General features: G+C 37.9%; 1 non-coding gene across 1 annotated transcript; it reads right to left on the reverse strand.

Moving 5' to 3' along the window:
- Positions 1 to 936: 936 nt before the first annotated feature.
- LOC130852726 (U6 spliceosomal RNA) lies at positions 937 to 1,043 on the reverse strand. The gene has a single exon (XR_009053453.1). It is a non-coding gene; the product is annotated as a U6 spliceosomal RNA (small nuclear RNA).
- Positions 1,044 to 15,688: the final 14,645 nt, after the last annotated feature.

The raw sequence follows: 15,688 nt of genomic DNA on the forward strand, positions 1-15,688 counted from the left end.
AAGTGAGGAAATTGAAATAGCTATTTCAACTAGTTTTAGCTATAAAGGGAGCAGTGGGTAGAAACAAGGAAAATTCATCCATTGTAACAGGAAGGTAGAATTTAAGGGGATAGATGCAGGAAGAGGTTGACTTGATTTTGAAAACAAGAAGTTGTTTTCAGATTACAAGAAAAAAAAAAAGGAAACCAATTCTACTTTTTTTTTAAAAAAAGTATCCATCACCATATTTGTTGCTTGACAAAATGTTAGATCACAGAAGAATGAAAACTGCAGTAGAGCTTGTGAATACTCACTTGGTGTAAATTTGTTTTCATTTCATCTTCATACACAAGTTGTTTAAATCAGTCATTTTAGTTTTTAGAAAAGCTTCTAGTCAATTCTGTGTAGAAAAGTAAATAATACAAGAACATTTAAAATGTTTTAAATAGCTGTTTGGCATCAACATGAAACACAATTATACTTTGATTACCATCTTCTGTCCCATGCGTCTCTCTAGAATTATAAAAATACAGTAGTGGAATATTCAGTGATAACAGGGGATTCAACAAATGATTATTCTTCTGAGTTGTTATATAGTAAGCATAAATAAATAAACAAAACCCAGCTTGCTCTAGTCAGTCTTTTCAGATTGCAATATTCAGAATTTTAATGCTGTTTGCCTCTGCTTTACTGAGTAACAGTGGACTAGCAATTTAGCTATTCTATGACCATTCAAATACATAAAATTATTGACAAAGGACCAATATTTTAAGAGCTCGGTGTCCTCTTAATGAAGAGGTATTAATACATTTTCTTCTAATTTTGGTATCATAGTAAAATACATATAACATGAAATTTACAATGCTAACCAATTCAAAGTGAACAGTGAAGTGGTATTAAACACATTCATATTGTTGTGCAACCATCACTGCCATCCACATCCAGAACTCTTTTCATAAAAATATGGAATGTTTACTGAATTTGTATGACATCACTGAGCAGGTGTCATGCTAATCTCCTCTGTATTGTTCCAATTTTTGTACATGTGCTGCTGAAGTGAGCACTGATATGTATTTTAATGAAAATGCTTACTTATAGAAGAAAAAATTACAGAGACTGTGACTCTGAAAGACAAGCAAGATCCATTTAATGACTATTATAGAAATAAGGGCTTCGATCAATTCTACAGTGCTCCATATCAGAGTATTAAGGCTTTGAAGGTGACTAAAATACCTTTGATTCTACATGCAGAGACAGAATATAGGGGTAGGTGATCTGATCCAAAGTGATCATTGCTGTATTTTCCTAATTTATCTGGTTGAAAATGCAACAACTGAAAAATGACTCAAATCTAGACTAATTGAGTTCTTACCATATGCCAGGCACTATGCTAAATAATGCACAATGCATTGTCCAGCTTAATTCAAGAAGAATGCAACGAGGTAATTCTCTTATTTTCATTTTAAAGATAGTAAAAGGAAGATTCAGAAATGGTAGTATAATTAGCTACACACGGTCTTACAACCAGGACGCTATGGGTGAAAGATATAGCGCGGGGTCGGCCTGCCCACATAGCCCTTGCTCTCCACCTCTGAGATCTGCTGTGTCTATTTTGAAGTGATGGCAGGCCACATCTGCCCCCCATGTTTTCAATTTAGACAGCCTCCACAAACACATCCTGTTCTTAGGAACACATCGTGTTCTTATGAATACATTAGTTTTGCTTGTGCAAACTTTCATATGCTGAACAATGATACTTACCTCATCCAAGTTTTGAGCTGAATTCTCACAATTATCTCTAAGTGTTTTACAAAGCAAACATTTTCTTGACAGCTACACTCAAGAGTTGCGGTTTGGGAGGATGGAGAAAGATTCTGTTGATACTCTTTGGTGCAGTTTCTTTGTCTTCATGCTCGTCATTTGCTGACTTCTGGAATGATGGCTTTGAAATTAGAACATCTCTTGAAATAAAACTGCTGTGCCAGAAGACACCATTTAGAATTCCATTTCAGCCCCGATGTACAAACATTCCTGCATCTACATTTTGATCCCAACACCTGTTATGCACTAAAAGAGATATCTATTTCCAGAATTTGCCCTAGTGGAGCTTTATCATCATCCACTATCTAATTCAGGAAGCCCTTAAATATCTGTCAGAGGTTGGTGGAGTTTCTGCTTGTATTATTTAGACTTTGTTTGTGGGCTTTCCTCACACAGCACTCCACTCCTGTTATTTATTAGGAACTCTGCTGTGGAAGGAAGATGGTTTTAGAAGATACCCCTGACCCTGGTTTGATTTCAACTCCTCCACTTATTGTACATAATGCACAGTTATGTTGAATTATTTTTGATTTCTAAGAATACAGACATAATTTTAAATGTACCTATGATTCAGTAGAGATTTATACAGCTGAGTGGAAAAATATTTCATGTTTGTTGGGGGAAGTGGCAGAGGGGATTGGTAAAGGGTTTTAATTTCACCCTAACCAATCTGTGTGGTAAAAGAAGCTGGTCTGGGCGAGCTCGTGTTCCTCTCATGTGTCCTTCCTCCTCACACTCCTCTGTCCTCTTCCCTGAGCTTCTTCCCCCAGTGGACCTGACCAGCCATAGACACCACCCCACAGTCTAGGTTCGATGCTTGTGGGCAGGTGGGCAGCAGGGCAGAAGTAAGGGATGACTTTCCTAATTCCTTTCCTTTTACTGCCCTCCTTATGCACTGGATTCTGTGCTGCTGGAAAATGTATCTCAGCACTGAGGCCCTCAGACAACTTTATTGTCTTAGAAGCCAAGCTGGTTTTTCTCTTCATTTACAATTTTGTAAATTCTGTGAGAATTGTTTTTATTTATTTAAGAAAATGTGGTATAGACATACAATGGAGTACTATTTGGCCTTAAAAAAGAAGGAATCCTGCAACATGCTACCACATGGATGAATCTTGAGGACATTATGGTAAGTGAAATAAGCCAATCACAGAAAGACAAATACTGCATTATATAATCGACATATAAAGTAAGTCAAATTCATAGAACCAAAGAGTGGAATGATGGTTGCCAGGGGCTGGAGGGAAGAGGAAATAGGGAGTTACTAATCAACGGGCATAACGTTTCAGTTATGCAAGATGAATAAGTTCTAGAGATCTGCTCTACAATGTTGCACCTATAGTTAAAAATACTGTATTATACACTTATAAATTTATTAAGAGGCTAGATCTCATGTTACGTGTTCTTGCCACAATAAAATAAAGTTAAAAAAAAAAATAGCTGCTTTTTAAATCGAGATTTCCAGTACAGAAGGCTAGATTGCACTTGCGTTACACTCAAACTTCCAATATGCATCTGGTCTCTCTAATCTGGCAATTTTTCATATCCAGAATGTAATTTAATTGTGTGGAGCTGAATTTCCAGGGCTTGGTATACTCTTTGCGATTATGTGACCCAGAAAAAAAATTCTGACTAAGAACCATAAACAAAATACATCTTAAAATCAGGGCTATAGCTTAAATGAATAAACTTTTGAATGCATAATGATATATGATATTTCCCATGTTATCATTTAGAAGATGAAATACTACTTTGAAGTTTGAGTTTCCTTCCCCCCCCCCAACTTTTAATTATTTTCTGAAGTTTGTGCCAAATATAATTCTTGATAAAGCAGAAAATATTTCTCCAACATGAGCAATTCTCAATGTTTTCAGCTTCTAATTTTGTTGCCTCAATTTTAATCGCAATTTGTGTTCTCTGAGCCAGAATTGTTTCAAATAAGCACAACAGTTTCCATTGTTTGGTGTCCTACAAAATGAGTACGCCTGAGCTGCAGTCATTAAAAGCCTTACATGGGTCAGTTTTGTTATTGTCCCCCCGCTTCCCTCCCACCCTGACTTTTCTTTTTCACATGAGTAAGCTAAGAAGAAACAATTATTTGACCAACTTATTTAAATAGAAAATGAGTGACCATGTGTCTCCTAGAAAGATGGCCAGATGTGTTTTTAAATTCTGAAAGCTATGACTAAATTTAGCCAAAGTGCATTGCTTTCTGAATGCTTCCAAAATGGAACACTGTGCTTGATTGTTGCTTTGGGAGTCTCATTAAGACTCTAAAAGGTCAAAGGAGTAAGAACCGGAGCAAAATACATTCATTTACAATACACACAGTACAGTCACAACGTAGAAGTCGGCTACATACATGATGTGTTTCTACCAGGGTATTTGTATAATAGAGAGTCCTGTTTTTGTGGTTAGCTGATGTGTCTAAATGGTTGCATTTACTCTACCAAATGTCTACAGTGTTGTTACTAGTGGAGAAATATTTCAGATTGCCAATTGTTTGTTTCCTAAACTAATTTCTGATGTTGGAATCAGATATTTTTGCCAAAAAATGAAATCGCTATCTCCATAGGTTTTACTTTCTTAAGAGAAAGACATTTTTCATAAGGCCTCTGCTCTAACACACACTTTAAAAATTTCATGAGGTGAAGAGAGAATGCAATGATTTTTGGCCCCTGGAAAGTTGCCCTTTTAGGGTGACATCAGATTTTGACAAAGAATACGTTAGGAATATAAACTAACTTAAAACTCAGTTTTCCCAGAAGAGTCTGCTTTAGCTTGAAATTCAATTATCTCAGCTACGTTTTAGTAATTTGTTTCTGCTAGAAATACGGAGATTATTTTCATGTGAATGTGATGATATCCTATAGAAGAGTCAGTGGCAGCTTTCCTTTAATTTGAATTTAGCCTTTAATGTTTCCCTTCTCTAACATAGTAGGAGGATAGCATAATTTTAAACACCTTGCTACTTGGTTTTCCACATTCTATATTTTAGCTTTTATTTTCTTTGACTCTTGAATATCTCAAGAATTAAAATGAAGTAACCTCAGAACTTTCCTTTTTGTGTCCATAATTCATTGCTGTAGTATTTAATATTCTTATAAGGATTAAGACCTACCATAGTCCAGGGACTGGTCCAGGTGCTAACAATTCAGTAGTGAAATACAGATAAAAATATCTGCCTATATGGGCCTTTCATTTTTGTATATATATCTATACACAAGTTTATCCTTTTCACTCCAACCTCCAGTAAAAATTCCCAATATTTCCACCAATCTTAGAATTTTAAAGATTGTAAAACTTTTTGAAGAAATCACTAGGAATTATTTTCAATCTGAGGATACAGTGTTCTTGGCGCTCCTTGGATGTGAGGACTAAATCAATGCTATTTAATGTTTTTATTACTGAGTAAAGATCAATGCTTTTTTAAATTGTGTCCTTTGGATCACTGATGTTGGAATCCCTTCAGGTGGTGGTCACAGTCCCTGAGATCTACTTCATAGCTCCAGATTCAGAATATCAGGGCGAGGATCGGGGATCTGCATTTTTAAGTAGCGCTGTAAGTGATCCCTAAGAATCAATTACCAATTTAGACAAAGAGCTGAGGAAAGTGAATCTTAAATGAGAAAATGACCACAAGCAATCGGACAGAAAGGATTGACCCTTGTGTATTCTCAGTACATTAAATGGTGCAAAAGGGCAAAAAAGTTATTTTCTGAGCAATTTGCACCAGAATTTCTCCTAGAGAGAAAATTGTTTCTTGTTAAGGAAGTACTTTGATATCTACTTGGAGAGAGAACATAAGCCTATGAGAATAAGTGTCACTGAGGCACAAAGAGGAAACAAAATTGAAACAAGATTGGAGGTGTTGGAGAGAGACTCAAGAGAGGAACAGAGAACCACACATCTTGGGGAGAGGCTGGCCACTGGTGGACATGGCCTAACAAGTGTCGAAGACTGAATTTTTAGGCATTTGTGTGGTTGTGATGTAAACTCCTTTTTTCTTCCCAAATACTCAGTGATGGCTGCTACCCACACAAAAGCCTGATGTGAGTGGTTTTCATGGGAATCAAATTAAATCGGTAGAGGTCTGTGTCGAGATTAAAGAGGAGCAGTGAGGATTCTGCTAGCCACCAGACGTTGGACAGAAGATGGAGGATTAAGATGGAAGAAATCAGAGTCAGAGAGCTGGGAGAAATGGCGGGGAATTTTCAGAAATTCAGAGGAAGACAAAACATCTTCCCATTGAATGAGGAGTTGGGTGTTCAAGCTAATCTTACATAGATCTTGAGGGGTAGGATGACACAAGTGGACACTGGCATTGTGTTTAGTTACCATTTAATGATTATGCCTTATCTTTTTGACTAGGTTTTGAGTTTCTAGTTAGCAGAGTACTCTTGTCTTTTTTTTTTTTTTTTATTACTGACCAGTTTTCTGCACAGCATAATTTGCACACTGTAGGCTGCCACATATTTATTGAAATTTTTTTGTGTGCTACAGTGAAAAGTTTAGTGGATTGTGAATGAAAACTGTCACAGATTTATGATCCTTAGTTTATTTCCTTGTGGACCTTTTAGGTTCTGGACACAAGTCTTATAGACACTTTTAGAAAATAATTTGTCTATACCTTTATTCCTAGAATGTCTGAGTTATTTGATATTTACTGTTTCAGTGGAATGAAATGGTCATTGCTTTAAAATAACATCTATAAACTACTTTTCTATATGAAAATATACGATAGTTTAATTTCCTAAAGTTAGTTTAATTTCCCAGCAAGTATGTCAGACCTTATATGTGCTCTGAAACCCTATGATTATTTTAACTTTGTGATTTAAAAATCTGTGGCTAAGCTCATTATATTTTTAATGCTGGAAGTACATTTATTTTCCTATGAGGATTCTAAATATTTAAAGTAATTATATTATACTTGGCATCTAGAATTTTGTTGGAGGATGCATTAAAAAATACTACTTGGCTCTTCTTATGGGTAAAGTAATCAAAGCATAAATAACTGGGTAAAGCACAGAATGGCATTTTATCTTTGGAATTCTGGTCATAACTAACAGTAATTTCTGTGCTGTGAGAAATCCCTTTAAATCTTTTTTATCAGCAAGAGAGCTTTTCTGTTGACCTTACATATATTAGTTCCATGTTTTACAAAAAAGACTTGAAATAAGTTACAATCATTCCTCAGTATCCCCAGTGGACTGGTTCTAGGATCCCTAGAGATACCAAAATCTGAAGATGCCCAAGTCCCTTGTAGAAAATGGCACAGTATCTCTGTATAAGCCACACACAGCCTCCTGTATACTTTTATCATCTCTAGATTACTTATAATACCTAATACAATGTAAATGCTATGTAAATAGTTATAAATACAGTGTAAATGCTTTGTAAATAATTGTTGAGCATGTGGCAAATTCAAGTTTTGCTTTTTGGAATTTTCTGGAGTTTTTGTCCTAGATATTACTGGTCTGTGTTTGGTTGAATCTGAGGATGTGGAACCCACGGATACCAAGGACCAATGGTATATGCAAATAAGTCAGTGAGAATATATTTGTTATGCTTTTATAACCAACCATCTGTGTGGCAGGCAGGCTTTAGGATGACTTCCAATGAGCCACAATTTCCTCCTCAATATTTGAGTGTGGGCTGGACCTGGGGACTCATTTCTAAAGAACAGAATATGGCAAAAATGATGGGATATCACTTTCAAGATCAGCTTACAAAGAAAAGGTAGCTGCCATTTCCTCTCCTTTCTTTCTCTCTCATAGGCTTGCTCTGAAGGAAAGCAGCTGCCCTATGTGTTGTGAGCTGCCCTATGGAAAGGTCCATGTGATAAGGAACTAATATCTCCAGTCAATGGCCAATGAGGACCTGAGGTCTGCCAATGGCCATATAGATGGTTTGGAAGTATACACAGTGGAACCTTGATATAACTACACTTACATTTTGATTATAGCCTTAAGAGATAACCTGAGCCACAGGCACCAGCAAAGCTGCATTTGGATTCTTGACCCAGAGAAAAATAGATAATAAATATTCATTTTTTAAGCTGCTACTTTTCTGGGTAAATTGCTATCTTAGTCCATTCAGGCTGCTATAACATAGTACCACAAACTGGGTAGCTTATAAACAACAAAACTTTATGTCTCACAGTTTTGAAGGCTGGAAAGTCCAAGATCTAGGTGCCAGAAGATTTGGTGTCTGGTAAGACTTAATTCCTGCTTCATAAAGCATCTTCTTACTGTGTCCTCACACGGTGAAAGGGACAAGAGAGCTCTCTGAGGTCTTTTTCATTATGGCACTAATCCCACTCATCAGGGCTCTGCCCTCATGACCTAATCACCTCCCAAAGACCCCACTTTCTCATACTGTCACCTTTGGGGGTTAAGACTTCAACATATGAATTTGGGAAGACACAAACATTTAGTCTATAGCACTGGTTCTATAGCAATAGATAACTAATACACAAGGAAATTGAATCCCAGAAAGGTCATATGATTTGAACAAGGTATCACACAGTAAATAATTGAAAACTCAAGAGTCTTCTGGCCACTTGGTCAGAGAAGGGCTCTCTAAGAAGGTAGCATTGAACAGATACCTAAACAAAGTGAAGCAAGTGGACATTTGTGGAATAAGTGTGTAGTCAGAGGCAGGAAAGGTCAAATGCTCTGTCATGAGAATGCTGGATCAGCATCAAGACCAATGTAGGTAGAGAAGAATGAACTAGAGAAAGATGTAGGGGATGAGGTCAAAGAGATAGGCAGAGGCCAGATTATGCATACATTCCTAGCCACGGTAAGACTTTAAATTTTGTTCTAATTCTAGTGGGAAGACATTAGGGTATTTTAAACAGAGAAGTGGTATTACTTGATGTACTTTTTTATATTTGTGGAGAATGGAGAGAAAAACAACAGAAGGAGTAAAGACCCAGTAAAAGATTTACTGAGGCAAGTGACTTGCCTGGATGAGTGGCAATGTTGACTTAGACTAGGGGTGGGAGTGAAAAGGTAGTAAATGGTGGATTGAGTTCTGGGAATTTGAAGTTGTTTTCATTTCTGGTTGCTTCTATTGACATTCCGTTTGCATTTTTGGAGGAGAGGTTTAATTGTGAGCAGAGTGCAATGTAGATTTTTGATCACTGGAACTTAACAGTTTTGAAGTTACAGGTGTGCTCTGCTTTAACCAAATTAGATGAGCAGTCTTGATTCAGGGCACTAAGGCATTACAGAAAACTTAGACTCAAGGTATGTCTACAGGTATAATACAGGTTAGGCCTTCTCCTTAGATTTTGAGCAGATGACCTTAAGTGTTGGAAAGAGTCAACACTTATTGCTTTGCTTTTGCCCTACGGAAACTGAAGTTAGTTTTCCTCTCATTATCATTTTGACAAGCATTCTTGGGAGATCCTGGAGAGCTCTCCTAACAGTTCACGTTTTATAAGTGCTCTTTTTCTAAGAATATATATGTGTATATATATGTACACACAGACAAATACATACAGGGGAGAAATGGCATGATTTCTATTTGATTTTGTTGCATGTGAGAACACACATTCTCAACAATATGCAGAGATCCTCTAAGTTTGGATGCTGGTTGAGATCCCCAGGGAGCTGAACAGTAGCACTTTTGTTCTGAAATGTCCTACTGCTGCCTCATCAGCATTACCCTCCCCTTTTTTCTCAAAGGTGAATTGGAGTCTTTCATGCTTTACATGTATCCCATGAGGGTGCCTAGAGTTGAATACGGTTCAGGAGAGCTCTTTGTGTACTTGATTTCTTCACAAGCTTTGTTTTGGGGGGAAAAAATGTAAAAGCTCATTTGGTAATTTTAAGTCTTTTCATCTTAATGGAAGAAATTATATGTTAAATTTCAATAAGCAATACTGAAATGTATCTCCCTTTTTATAAGCGTAACTGCCTTTTTCAGATTTCAGAAATAAGGTCTAATATGTATTCAATATAAATGATGTGAAACATTCATTTGTCTATAGGGTGTGATTCAAATTTAAAGTAAAAACATCTTAAAATCCACAGATCAACTTCCTCAATAATAAAGTCATGTAACTATGGATTTTAATATAAGTACATTCTTGGGGAATAAAATAAATGATATTTGAGAAATTACTGATTATTTATTAAAGGCATTATGTTAAATGGTTTATGCTAAGTGAAATAAGTCAGAAAAAGACAAATACTGTATGATACCACTTATACGTGGAATCTCAAAACTACAACAGACTAGTGAATATAACAGAAAAGAAGTAGGCTCACAGATACAGAGAACAGACCAGTGTTTACCAAGGGGGCAGGTGGGGCAATGTAAGTGTTGGGGGTGGGAGGTACAAGCTAGTGGGTGTAAGATAGGCTCAAGGATGTATTGTACAACACAGGACACAGCCAATATTTTGTAATAACTGTAAATGGAAAGTAACTTTTAAGAATTATATTAAAAAATGCAGTTTAAGCAGTATTTTCCCAGCATTTTACCAACTAGAATCTCTCACCCTATTCGCCATTCCTTGATCATCTACTATATTTAATCCACCCCAAATGAATAATGGTCCTGCATGCGGTCAGTTGAATCTATGTACAGAATAGGCATTTCACACAGAAAACATATGTTATTTTCCTTCTCTTGGATTTGAGAAACGTTATATCATGATGGAAATTGGAATAATTCTAGCTTCAGAAGTGTCCTCTAGAATTCCCAAATGCCACAAATTTCCACTTCAGAGTGGAGGTATCATAATTTATAAACAGCTAGGGAATAAAAATGGGCTAAACAACCATGAGGTTGGGTGTTAATAAGCAGATGTATATTATTTGTGCTTTTCCTCATTATACAAAAGGAAAGTTTTTTCATTATGCTAGCACAGTTAATTTACTATTTTCTAGCTAGTGCCTAAGCTTCTAGAACACAAAAATTAATGGGCTCTTGGAAACCCTCTCTGAATTGCCCAAAGTCAATGGTGGTTCTTCCCATCTGTCATCTTAATGTGTAGTATTTCTCCCAGATGCATTAAAACAAAGCTATACACTAAACTTCCTTGCATTCCCACTGGCACTAAGTAAAAAAATAAGGGTAGTCATAAATGAATTATTTACAAGAAAACTCCCAAACTGGGAGCCCTGATTTAAAATAAACTGGGATGTCACTCAGCTTTGCCAACCAACTCTTTCAGACTGCAAATGACACATTTATTTATAGAGCTATTTAGATAATAATGGAAGAAGGTTTAGTTACTTGTTTTCTAAATAAGCAACCAATGTCAACTCCATGAGTTTGACTGCTTATAAAATGAACTGTTTGCATCTGTTTTCTGTTGAAATAATTAAAATTGGGAATGATAAAAATGTGTTAATATTTAGCATTACACTTATTTTTTGATTTTTGATCCAGAATTATGGCATTCACAGTAATTGAGAATGAATTAATTCATGGCTCCCATATCTCTTTCCATGATAAAAGGGTAATGGAAAACTTGGGTAAGTAATTTTAGCATTTTATGTTGTCTCATGTTGGAATTGAACCCAGTTTAGCCTGGGGAGAATCCAAATCCTGGTTGAAAGGAAACCAAGTTTACAGTTGAAAAACAGTACTACATACAGCAAGTACAAAGAATGAGGCAAGCTCAAGAACGGGGGAAAGAGGGACTTCCTTGGTGGCGCAGTGGTTAAGAATCCACCTGCCAATGCAGGCAACAGGGGTTCGATCCCTGGTCCGGGAAGATCCCATATGCTGTGGAGCAACTAAGCCCGTGTGCCACCCACACACCTAGAGCCTGTGCTCCAAAGTAAGAGAAGCCACCACACTGAGAAGCCCGTTCACTGCAAAGAAGAGTAGCCCCAGCTTGGGGCAGCTAGAGAAAGCCCATGTGCAGCAACGAAGACCCAATGCAGCCAGTAAATAAAAATAAATAAATTTTTTTAATTAAAAAAAAAAGAAAGGGGGGAAAGAAATGAAATCACAAAGCTGGAGAAAAAGAGAGTTAGAATGTAGTTTAAGGAATTGGTCCAGTACAAAGGTTTGTAACTAAGGTCAACCATTTTCAGATAGTGCCAGCATTATCCTGCAGTGCTGGTACCCATCAAGGTAAGAGCGGGGATTCATAGGAACTATAAAAGCAAGACACAAACCTCAACTATCCCCACTCCTCACCCATAATTGCTGTAGTTCCTTCAGTATTTATTGTTTCTTGGTATAGGCTAGCTAAAAATTTGAGTGACAGGTTTCCCTGACTTCGTCTTAGTCAATGCCTACCTTTTTGTATAGTAATGACAAACACACCCTTTCACTTTTCAGAGTTAACTAGCTCGGAGGATAAAGTTTATGGTCATTCTAGCAAAGGCCCAAGATGAGAAGGTATGAGCACTTTAATCCTTTGTGGATTATTACCTTATTATTATTATTACTATTTACCCACAAAGCCTGTTAAAATCCACACAGGAAAAGATTTGTTTGATTATTCCTTCTTTGGGAGGTGGCAAAATAAATGGGAAGGGATGAGATTGTATTCCTGGAGAATTTTTTTTAAAAATTAGAGAAATTTGGTTCTTAAGTATTCAAGACATCAAAGATCCAAAGACCATGAAGGTAAATAAGAAAATTGATAAATTACTACCTCCATTTCATTAGGGGCTTTTTCTGAGATTCTCTCTTTTCCTTTGTTTGGAACATGGTCCTCTATTTCTTCATTCTGCTCAACTCTGTGTTGTTGTCTATGCATTAGATAAACAGCCCCCTCTCCCAGTCTTGAAGGAGGGGCCTCCTGTAGGAGATAAGCCTCATCCATCAACCCCGCCCTGGTTCTTGGTTGTCTCCCAAACCTTTGTGATTGTCCAAGCAGCCTATTTTATTTTTAGTGGCTCTCAGAAGTCGAGGGTTTTCCTAGAATTATCAGTGTCCCAAAGGGAAAGATCTCAGGCAACAGAGAGATTCAGGCAGATTGGAAGCCAGACCCTCAGGCAGCAGCTTTGAAAATATGCAAATGTATACCGTCCTGTGGGACCCCAGCTTAAGTCCTGCAGGCCACCACAGAGCCAGTGATCCAGAGGTGGCCCCTGGATGGCAGCTGCAAAAACCAGGGTGCCAGACACACTTAAAAGCTCTTCTGCAGGAGATACTGGCGCTCAGGAGCACTGCAGATGGAGAGTGGGAAGATGGGGCGCATTTGCTGGGATGGAGGTCAGGCGTTGGGTACAGACGAGCCGCCATGAAGGAGAGAGAAAAATGTGGCGCCCGCAGTAAAGCGCGCCAAAACGGTGCCTGCCAGCTGGAGCCGGGCAGAGGGAGCGTGTGTAGATGGCACCTGAAGGGAAAAAAAGGAAAGAAAAAGGGTTAGCGTTTAAAAAAAAAAGATGGCGCCTGTGGCTAGAGGGAGACACAGAGAGCGTGTGAGGATGGTGCTGCCAGGGACCCCACATGTGTGCTGAATTGGATGCCTGCCTCTGCTGCCGACGGCTTGGAGGTAAGCAAATGAGCTTCACTCACAGAAAGTCTGGGGTCTCTCCATCCGCTGCCTCAGCGCTGAGCTCTGTGGCAGGTGAGTCCGAGCGCTTGAGCCCTTTAAGGGCTTTCTCAGACGGTTTTAACCTTGTAGGTCTTGTGGGTCTTGTGGACCCGGCTCTGGCGGTTTTCACAGGGGCAGGTCTTAAACGTTGGGGTCGTGGGCAACAAACCGTATGCTCCTCAGGGAGAAGCTCCGGGTTTTGAGTTTCCTCCCCATGGTTTATCGCTCTGTCTGGGGTGGGGTTTAAGGCGAGACGTGTCCCAGCCTCTCCTGCTTGCTTCCATGTGGGACTTAATTCTCTCATTCACCTGATGCATAGCAGTTGCTGGGAGATTAGGTTTATTTCAGAAGAAGTTGTTTCATACTTAGCTGCAGATTCTGTGTGTCCGTGGAAGGAGGTGAGCCCAGAACGCTGCTTTGTCTGTCTTGACCCCAAACTCGTTGATGTAAAGAAATACTGACAAGCCTGCTAATTTTAAAAAGGTTTAATGAAATTTCAGGGTCACATAAAATGTAGCACAGGCCATAAATGAATCCTTAACTGAGATGAATAAGGAATGGTGAAGTTAATATTAGAATAGGGCCCTGTATTTTATATAAGATTGTTCTTTCTTCAAGGGCTATTAATGCCAAAAACACAGTTAGCACTTAGATCTTGGGAGAAAAAAAAAAAGAGAGAATTCTTTATGCTTAAAAGTAAATAGGAAGATAAAACATTCATGGGGATTTGAATTAGAAGGTTGAAATTAATTTATCACTTCCCATGTTACTACTCAGTGTGGCGTCTGTGTTCTAGGGGATATTAAGACCTTTCTCATGAAACTTGGTAAACTATTCAACTGAATGGGGCCTTCTTGTGGGGACCCCGACAGCAGAGGCATATGGGAGTCACTTGATCACTCGGGTACTTAGTAATGCAGTTAATGTGGTCCATTGTGATCATTTCTCTAATTAGAAGATGAAATCTGATCAGTAAGTGGAACTAATTTGGAAGGAATTTATTAAAAGTTTGTGCATGATTGTGAAATAGAACATTTACGTTCTACAATTGTTTTCATGAAAAATATGAGATCATTTTTTCTAAAAATGGCTCAAGACTCTCTTGTCCCTGGTTTTCGCTACTCTGATTTCTCAATATCAAGATAGAGCGGTTCACTCACACTATTCCACTTTCTCACTTCCCGCTTCCTGTTCAACCCTCTACAGGCTGCCCTTGTGCACATCACTTTACAGATACTCGGAAATTGCTCTCACAGTCATTGTGACCTGCAGACATATGTTGGACTTCTCAACTACCTTTGACTTGGGGATCATTTTCTCCTTGAAATTCTGTGCTTCCTACGTGTCCTGATACCACCTGCTCCTAGTTCTCTATGTCCAGTGCTAGTATAAATATGTGCTGCATTTTACAATGGAAATATGAGCAAGTGACAAATAATTCTGGCTTAATCTCTCTTTTTTTCCCTCCTATTTTTTAATTTTCATAGTTGGGCCAAGACACCTCAGAATCACAAACAAGAAAGAACTTCCTAACCAAAGTGAATATCTAAATGTTCTGAGGACCTTATTTATTATTTTCATTCATTTTACATATCAGTGTTATATGTAATATAATATTTCATTTGGTAAAAGAGTGCTACTAACCTTAAAGCAGTTTCTGTTGATTCTGTCTTTACTTGAGTTCCAACTCCTGTCTTATCTTTGTCACTACATTTTGACTTTCCTCCTATGTGGGTGTTGATGCAACAAAGATGGAAAAGTCATGCGTGTCTTTTTGCACGGATGCCATACCCAGTCCACCACTGTCTCCTCTTCTGCTAGTGGTACTGGTTCCATCCTGTTGCCTTTCCTACCAATGTTCTGCTTAAAGAGTAGTTTTTTCACTCAAAGGGGGATATTTCTCTTGAAAACATGACACCCCAATTCAGTTGACACTAGAGAATTGGTTTCTATGTGAGGATAGCTCATTTAACCCCCAAATAGTAACTTTCTCTTTGATGATTACAGTGTCTTAGATGAGACCTGCACATAGTGGGTGTTTAGTGAACTGCTATGCTCTTTTCAAGTACTCTAGGGATTATTCCTAGTGGAGAATCAGTATGAGGAAATGATTCTGTATTACTCTCTAAGATTCACCCAGAGTGGAACGTTTGTCCACTGATTTATCCCTAACTTTAGGGGAGTATCCTGCAATTCCAGAAGTTAGAAGAGTCTTCTTTGAAAATGAAAGTCTTCAGGACAGAAATTGGACACGGTCAAATGCTCCTTCCATGATGATTCCTGAAAAAATATCTATCTATGAAATTTTTATTATCTTTATTTTATAGACAAGGAATTCACTGAGAGATTGTGATCTTCCTGAGGTTATTT

The sequence above is a fragment of the Hippopotamus amphibius genome, chromosome 4 (genome assembly GCF_030028045.1).
Source record: "Hippopotamus amphibius kiboko isolate mHipAmp2 chromosome 4, mHipAmp2.hap2, whole genome shotgun sequence".
Lineage (NCBI taxonomy): Eukaryota > Metazoa > Chordata > Mammalia > Artiodactyla > Hippopotamidae > Hippopotamus > Hippopotamus amphibius.